Source organism: Carassius carassius, chromosome 35, assembly GCF_963082965.1.
Source record: "Carassius carassius chromosome 35, fCarCar2.1, whole genome shotgun sequence".
NCBI classification, from domain to species: domain Eukaryota; kingdom Metazoa; phylum Chordata; class Actinopteri; order Cypriniformes; family Cyprinidae; genus Carassius; species Carassius carassius.
This window is the reverse complement of record NC_081789.1, coordinates 27621588-27629087: the sequence shown is the minus strand read 5'-3', so window position 1 is coordinate 27629087 and position 7500 is coordinate 27621588. Positions and strand designations below refer to the sequence as shown.

The 7500-nt window shown below is 31.0% G+C and overlaps 1 protein-coding gene across 10 annotated transcripts in view; it reads left to right on the top strand.

Moving 5' to 3' along the window:
* The window catches only part of LOC132116459 (receptor-type tyrosine-protein phosphatase mu-like), a 214041-nt gene that overhangs the window by 87901 nt on the left and 118640 nt on the right, over positions 1-7500 (top strand). The window lies entirely within an intron of this gene.

Genomic DNA, 7500 nt, shown 5'->3' with positions numbered 1-7500 from the left:
GGATGCATTAATTGACAGCTAAAAAATTCAGCTTTACATCACACCAAAAATTAAATAATTTTTCAGTTTTATGAAATTTCAGTTTTAGTTATTTTAATGAATCAGGTTAAACTCGCTGAAAATAAGAAAGAAAAAGTTTGGTTTATGTTATTTTATTATTCAGTTAAAGTTATTTTCTATGGTTTTAGTTTAGCCTTGTTAATGTTTTATTAATGCAGGTAATAAAATTTGAAAACTATTTTAATTTAATTTCAGTCTATCCAGTAATATTATTTGTTTTGCTTCAGTTAATCTACATTAAGTTTGAGTTTGTTTTCATTAGCAGTAATATAACTGCTTAACAAATTTTAGTTTAATCTGAATAATGCTCAATTAAAGCTGCGAAATGTTCACCAAAAATCAAGAAGAAAATGCAATAAATCAATTCTAGCGTTAAAGTTATGATTAAAGTCCACTGCAATATTTGCAATGTTTAATATTTAATACTTGTATTTGCAGTCAAACATGATCCAGTTGCTCAGGCTTCATGTAAGATTTGATTTCACTTATTTTTTCTCCTTTAGTATTCAGGTTTCAAACTCAGGGTTGTAGTTTTGAGTCACCAGCCCAGATCTTTAAGTAGATTTACGAGCACTAGTGCAGTGTGATGTGATATTAGCATCTGAGGGCGATCAGGCAGTGTGTGTGTGTGTGTGTGTTAGAAGCAGTATTATCCACAGGACTTTTATTATGCCTTCTGATAGTAAGGTTGACTTTAGCACTTAGTCATTTGAGGACAGCCTTCGTTCCCTGATCCTCAGGACCTTCTTACAGGAGCAAAAACATTAAGATCAGCATTTGTTTTCAGACCACATGGACCTGCATATTTGAGCAGCTCTTTAGAATTGATTTTACATGAGCAGCGCGGTAAATAGAGTAAACCTGCCTTTTATCCCTGAAGTAGGGCATTACTCCGGAGTCCTTCCTTCCTGTCCCTGCGGAAAGCGCCGGCGCCTCGGGCAGATTCAGATTCACAGACGAACAAGTGCTAAAGTCCCTCTGGAACGGTGCTCACTTCCACTAAAAGCTTTGAATCCCAGCTGAACCGTCAGGAGTTCACCCCAAAAATCTAATTCTGTCATCGGTTACTCATCAATATTAATTATTATACATTTTAAATTTGACATAAAAAAAATGAATCTTAATTTACGCTTAATTTAATTACATTTATTTTATTATATTTATAATGTTTCTATATTATATTATAATATTATTATATGTTGTAAATATTAAAGAAATTCTGTTATGTACACACCCTCAATAAATAGTTATTAAACTAGTATTACATTATATTGTATAGTGTCTGTTTTATTACATTTATTACATATTTACACCATGTATTAAATTATGAATATTACATATATATATATATATAATTACATACACACAAAATATGACAATTTTCTCTCGATTATATTTATTTTGCTATATTTATAATATTGTTATATTTATTTTACTTTAAAGTATCAATAATTGTAAGTATAGTATATTATCATTTACCCACCCTGAATAAATAGTGTTATATTATATTAGATCTATTTTATTACATTACATTCTTATATTATGCATATTAAGTAATTAATGATATACTGTATATTAAATCAAATATTAAATTAAAATGTCATCTAAACTTGTACTTATAAAATATTTATTTTCACACCAAAAATTACATTTGACTATATATTCACACAGAAAACATCTATTTCAATTAGCAATAATATCTCACATTTTTTCCTGAGTTTTTGATGAATGCAATGCAGCCCTGCTGACCAGAAGACAGACTTTCTCTCTTTCAAAGAATAGTGTGTGTATTAGTCACAAAGAAGAAGCATATGTTTTATTCATTATTAAAGGATGAAGCTGAAGTGTTGTTGCTGGCGACTGCAGCAGAGGCTGATAACATGATGATTTGTGTCCAGAAGGAGAAGCGTTTCTCTCCAGCTACGCTCAATTTGTTCCCCTTCATGCAGGACTAATGCTTTTATTCTCTCCTGCATCCGGCTCCATCATCCCTCGCTCTCAGCCGCTCACAGATATGATGATGATGATGATGATATAACATATAGTTTACATGCGTGTTTTGGTGAGCGTGTGCAGAATTTAATGACCGGCGTGCTCATAATGTGACAATGATAACGCCGGCATTAATTAAATGTCAAGCCTGCGCTGGGCTCTGATCGTTGACATCTAAATGTCAAATAGAATTATTTGAACTCAGGACTCATGGGAATGAAACGAGTGCAGGGAATAGTGATGAAGCACACACACACACACTCTCTTACTCCGCTCTGGCGATGGGAAAAGCCACACACTCTGTGTTTTATTAGGATCTGTTCTCATCTATCTCCAGTTTAACGTCAGAGGCCGTTATGTTTTAGCGCGGTGCAGGAGTTGGGGATAAAAGCGGCGGTGTTCCTGTCAGCGTTTCACAGTTTATGGCCGTGTCGCAGCGGCATATCCATCCAAGGCTCCACCTTGACCTTTCACCCTTAAACTCTTTCAGATAGCAGGAGGTCAGAGGTCAGAGGGGTCACAGAGAAAGACTCCATTCTGTTCACTAGTGTTTAAATATGACGGGACGGCCCGAAGCAGCTTAAACTGAGAGAGAATGGAGAGCGTTTAGAGGCCAGCGGAAGAAGAATGAATGGAAGTGCTAGCCACATCACTCTTAATATTAGGATTTAATTTAATTTAATTTAATTTAATTTAATTTAATTTAATTTAATTTAATTTAATTTAATTTAATTTAATTTAATTTAATTTGATTTAGATTTAGATTTAGATTTAGATTTTAATTTAATTTAATTTAATTTAATTTAATTTAATTTAATTTAATTTAATTTAATTTAATTTAATTTAATTTAATTTAATTTAGATTTAATTTAATTTAATTTAGATTTAATTTAGATTTAATTTAGATTTAGATTTATTTTAGATTTAATTTAGATTTAGATTTATTTTAGATTTAGATTTATTTTAGATTTAGATTTATTTTAGATTTAGATTTATTTTAGATTTAATTTAATTTAATTTAGAATTTTTATTTTTATGATATAAAAGATCATGAAACTGAAATATTTAAAATATTTGAATATGAATTCTGAAATTGTTTAATACGACTGCAGGTTTTAATATGAATTCACAGCATTAAATAATTTTTCTATTTTTATTTGTAGAGTGTTTTTAATGATACACATCGTTTCTTCAATATATTACATTAATAATCTTAATGTATATATACATTATATATACATGTAATATATTTTATATTTATGTATTTTATCTATGTATCTAGATTTATATATTTGTGATTAATGTTAAATATGAATTAAACACTTTTATATTACTTTTTAATATTATAGTACATTATTTTATCTGTATATTAAATATTAATTAATGCAGAAATGTTGTGTGATAACATGGTGTGTGTGTGTGTTTGTGTGTGTGTGTGTATATATATGTGTGTGTATATATAAGTAAGTGTGTTTATTGTGTAACATCATTTAACGTTTTGAATTATATCATATATTATATTATATTATATTATAAATGTAAATTGTCTGCGATTGTAAACATAACCTTTGAGCTGAGTGTATTAAAATAGTGGATACTGCTCACTTTAGTGTGTGTCTGTAACTGTGTGTGTCTGTAACTGTGTGTGTGTGTATGTGTGTGAGAGAGAGAGAGTGTGTGTTTATGTGTGTGTGTGAGAGAGAGAGAGTGTGTGTGTGTGTGTGTGTGTGTGTATGTGTGTGAGAGAGAGTGTGTGTTTATGTGTGTGTGAGAGAGAGTGTGTGTGTGTGTGTGTGTGTGTGTGTGTGTTTCTTATCTCTCTCACTGCAGTTTGTTGTAGGTTATTTTGTTTATATTGGCGAGTGAAACACAACAACTCTCGGCTGGTGCCACTTCATCAGCACACACACACACATAAACACACACACACTCACACACACACACACACACACACACACACACACACACACAGACAGTTACAGTGAAATGACGTCACCTGTGAGGAACTGTTTAAACAATAATGCATGATTGTAAACAAAGTTATATCTAAAGTGTATTCATGAATCCTGTGTGTGTGATGCTGTGCGTGTGTGTGTGTGTGTGTGTGTGTGATGCTGTGTGTGTGTGTGTGTGTGTGTGTGTGTGTGTGATGCTGTGTGTGTGTGTGTGTAAAGCAGGCAGATGTACCGAGGCGTTTGAGACTGTGTTTGTATGGAGACGCTGGTTGAGCTGCTGTTAGGGCAGGATTAGACCCTTATTTATATCGAGCCCAAGCTCACACATGTGATTAGAAACTTTCAGTCGCAGTATTTTCCTGATTTGATTTTTATAAGCTGGCAAGAGTTTATTAGTGCTGTTGGTTTAGTCAGTCACTACTAGTAATACTGATGTGTGTGTGTGTGTGTGTGTAAACTACCAGTGTTTCTAAAAGAGTTTTTTCTGCTCACCAAGCCTGCATTTATTTGATCAAAAACTTAATAAAATAGTGAAATATTATTCTAGTGTAAATCATCTGTTTTCTGTGTGAATCTGTGTTAAAGTGTAATGTATTTCTGTGATGCTCCGCTGTATTTTCAGCATCATTCCTCCAGTCTTCAGTGTCACATGATCTTCAGAAATCAGAATAATATGATGATTTACTGCTCAAGAAACATTTCTGATTATTATCAGTGTTGAACACAGTTGTGCTGCGCGATTTGGCCGATATAAAATCCTTCTTAGCAATGCATGTTACTAATAAAAAATTAAGTTCTGATATATTTACGGTAGGAGATCTACAAACTATCTTCATGGAACATGATCTTTACTTAATGTCCGAATGATTTTTGGCATAAAAGAAAGCGGTATGTTCTCCGATGTTCCCGTGGCTCTGGTCAGTTTCTGTGGGAAGCTCGGGATCTCATTATTCTCTCAGGATCCGCAGGGTTTCGCTCCTCTGCTGTTAAGGCAGCACTTTGCTCAATCACAGACCGCTGTCCTTCTTCTCATCCGCTTCACAAAGAAGAACTGGAAGAACTGGAGTTTGAAATCAAAATAAGTTCCGTTAACTATATATTTATAAAATAAATATATAAAATATCATTGGATTTTTATTATATATATATTTATATTTGTAACTTTTTTTAACCAAACTTATTTTATAGTTTTTATTAATATTCTTAATTCATTTTCATTTTTAATATTTTTTTTATTTGAATTTTATTTGAATTTTAATATATATTTTTTATGTTTATTCGTAAATGTCTATATAGTTTTTATACGTTATTTCAGTTTTAGTATTAGTTATTTTTAGTGCATCAGTTCAAACTAAATGAAAATAAGACATTTTTTTATATAGGTTTTAAATATTTCATTTATTGAAGTTTCTTTTTTTCTTATTATTTATTCTTAATTAACCATATCAACCCTAGACTGATGATATATGTTGTATATTTATTTATAGAATATATTTATATAATGTACATTATTATATAAATATTATATAAAAAAGTGAATTATATATTATTTTTGCTATATAAAATATTTTATGTTACTAACTGTATATATATATATATATAGGTGTGTGTAACAATGAGGTTACAGATAGCTTCTCCCATAACTTATATTCAGATTAATATATCATATCCATATCAATTATGTGACATTGACCAGCTGAATCAACCAGCATCATCCATTATATATCCATTAGTCCTCAAACCCTTCCCATAATGCTCTGGGCCTTGTTTTCTGCGTCTGATTGGATTATGGTGAGCGTATTGTTCAAAGCATCTCATTGCTACAGAGACTCCTTTGTGTAAAACACACATTATAAAGCCTGTTATCTCAAGCTTGTTAAATCTGTTTCCTTCAGTTTATCTGTAACAAGCTGTTTTTACAGCATGCACTGCAAAAACTGAACTTCTTTTCTTTTTCCAGCATTAATATCTAAACATCGTTAATTCAAAAAACAAAAGATGGAAAAATACAATATAAAGTCTTGTTTTCTGAGAAGCAATATCTGGAATAAAAATGTGTTTTCCAATGAATGAAGTTTATTTTTATGAACCCATTTGCAGATATTTGAGTACATTTTATTTTTGGTAAAAATTTTTTTTATAAAACTATATTTAATAAATAAACAACATTTTTCCTAAATGTATACATGCATGTATGTATTTGTATTTAAATGCATAATAAATATACACAATACATAAAAACTTTTATTAATTATTTTGATTAATCATTTGACAGCACTCATTTTTTATACTTTTAAGTCTTGCATCTATATTTAGAGATCATATTGTGCTTGCTTCCTTCTCTTTTCTTAGTCTTACTCTGTAAAACATACATAGCTGTCTAGTACTATCAGCTTAGCTCTTTAAGTCATTAAACTGGCTTAAATAGGACTTGAACCTTGTGCAATAAGTTTCGTTAACTTTATTTTATGAGTTAGAGTAACATAAAATCAGGTTTTACAGTGTAGAAAGGTATTAAAAAGGACTGCAGAAAGCCTGCTATTATTAGTTTTGTGTGTAATCGGTCCGTCTGGATTGCTCAGGGCTCTGTAAAACACAATTTTGTGGAACGGAGCAGGTTAAGCTTCCCTGTTCCTCATCAGGAGCGTCAGATTGCCTGTCTGGGGCTTGGGATCGCCAGCCGGTGCGGTGTGTGTGAAACACTGAATTGCTCTGAAATGCTGCTCAGATTGAACCCAGAATGGAAATTGATGGTATTACTCCTGAGGGAACAGAGCAGAGCCTTCATCACGAGCAGATACTGGATCTACATGTGTGTGTATAGTGCTGTCAAACTCTAAATCACCATTAATCGCATCAGAAATAAACCTTTTTGTTTACATAGTATATGTGTGTGTGTGCTGTGTTTATTTATTATGATTATATAAATACACACACATGCATGTTTATATTATGAAAATATTTACATGCACATATTTATATTTAGAAAATGTGTATTTAAATATATTTAATATATAAACATAACATTTTTCTTGCATATGCATGCATGTGTGTGTGCAGTGTATATTTATTATGGAAACAAAAACTTTTATTTTGGAGGCGATTAATCGCATTGAAATAAAGAGAAAAAAATCTATATAATTTAAAAAAAAAAAATAGATAAACACATTACAACAACCCCCCCCACCCCTAAAAACAAAACTATAATGCAAAAAATAAAAATAATAGCAAATAGCATCATAAAATGCATTAATTTTTCCCCACTGTATTTCAGATCCCCATTTTGCTAATATTTTTTCTAACCAAACAATGCAGATTTAGAATGACATGAAACTTAAAATAAAACTGATTTTTTTTTTTTTGCATATATATAATTTTTTTCTCTTGTGAATTTAATGCATCATGTGTTTTTTATGTGTTCACGGTTTCTCTTGCGTTGTGCAGATCACATGCACGGCCCTTGAAGATGATTGTGGACAATATATTTAGTTCT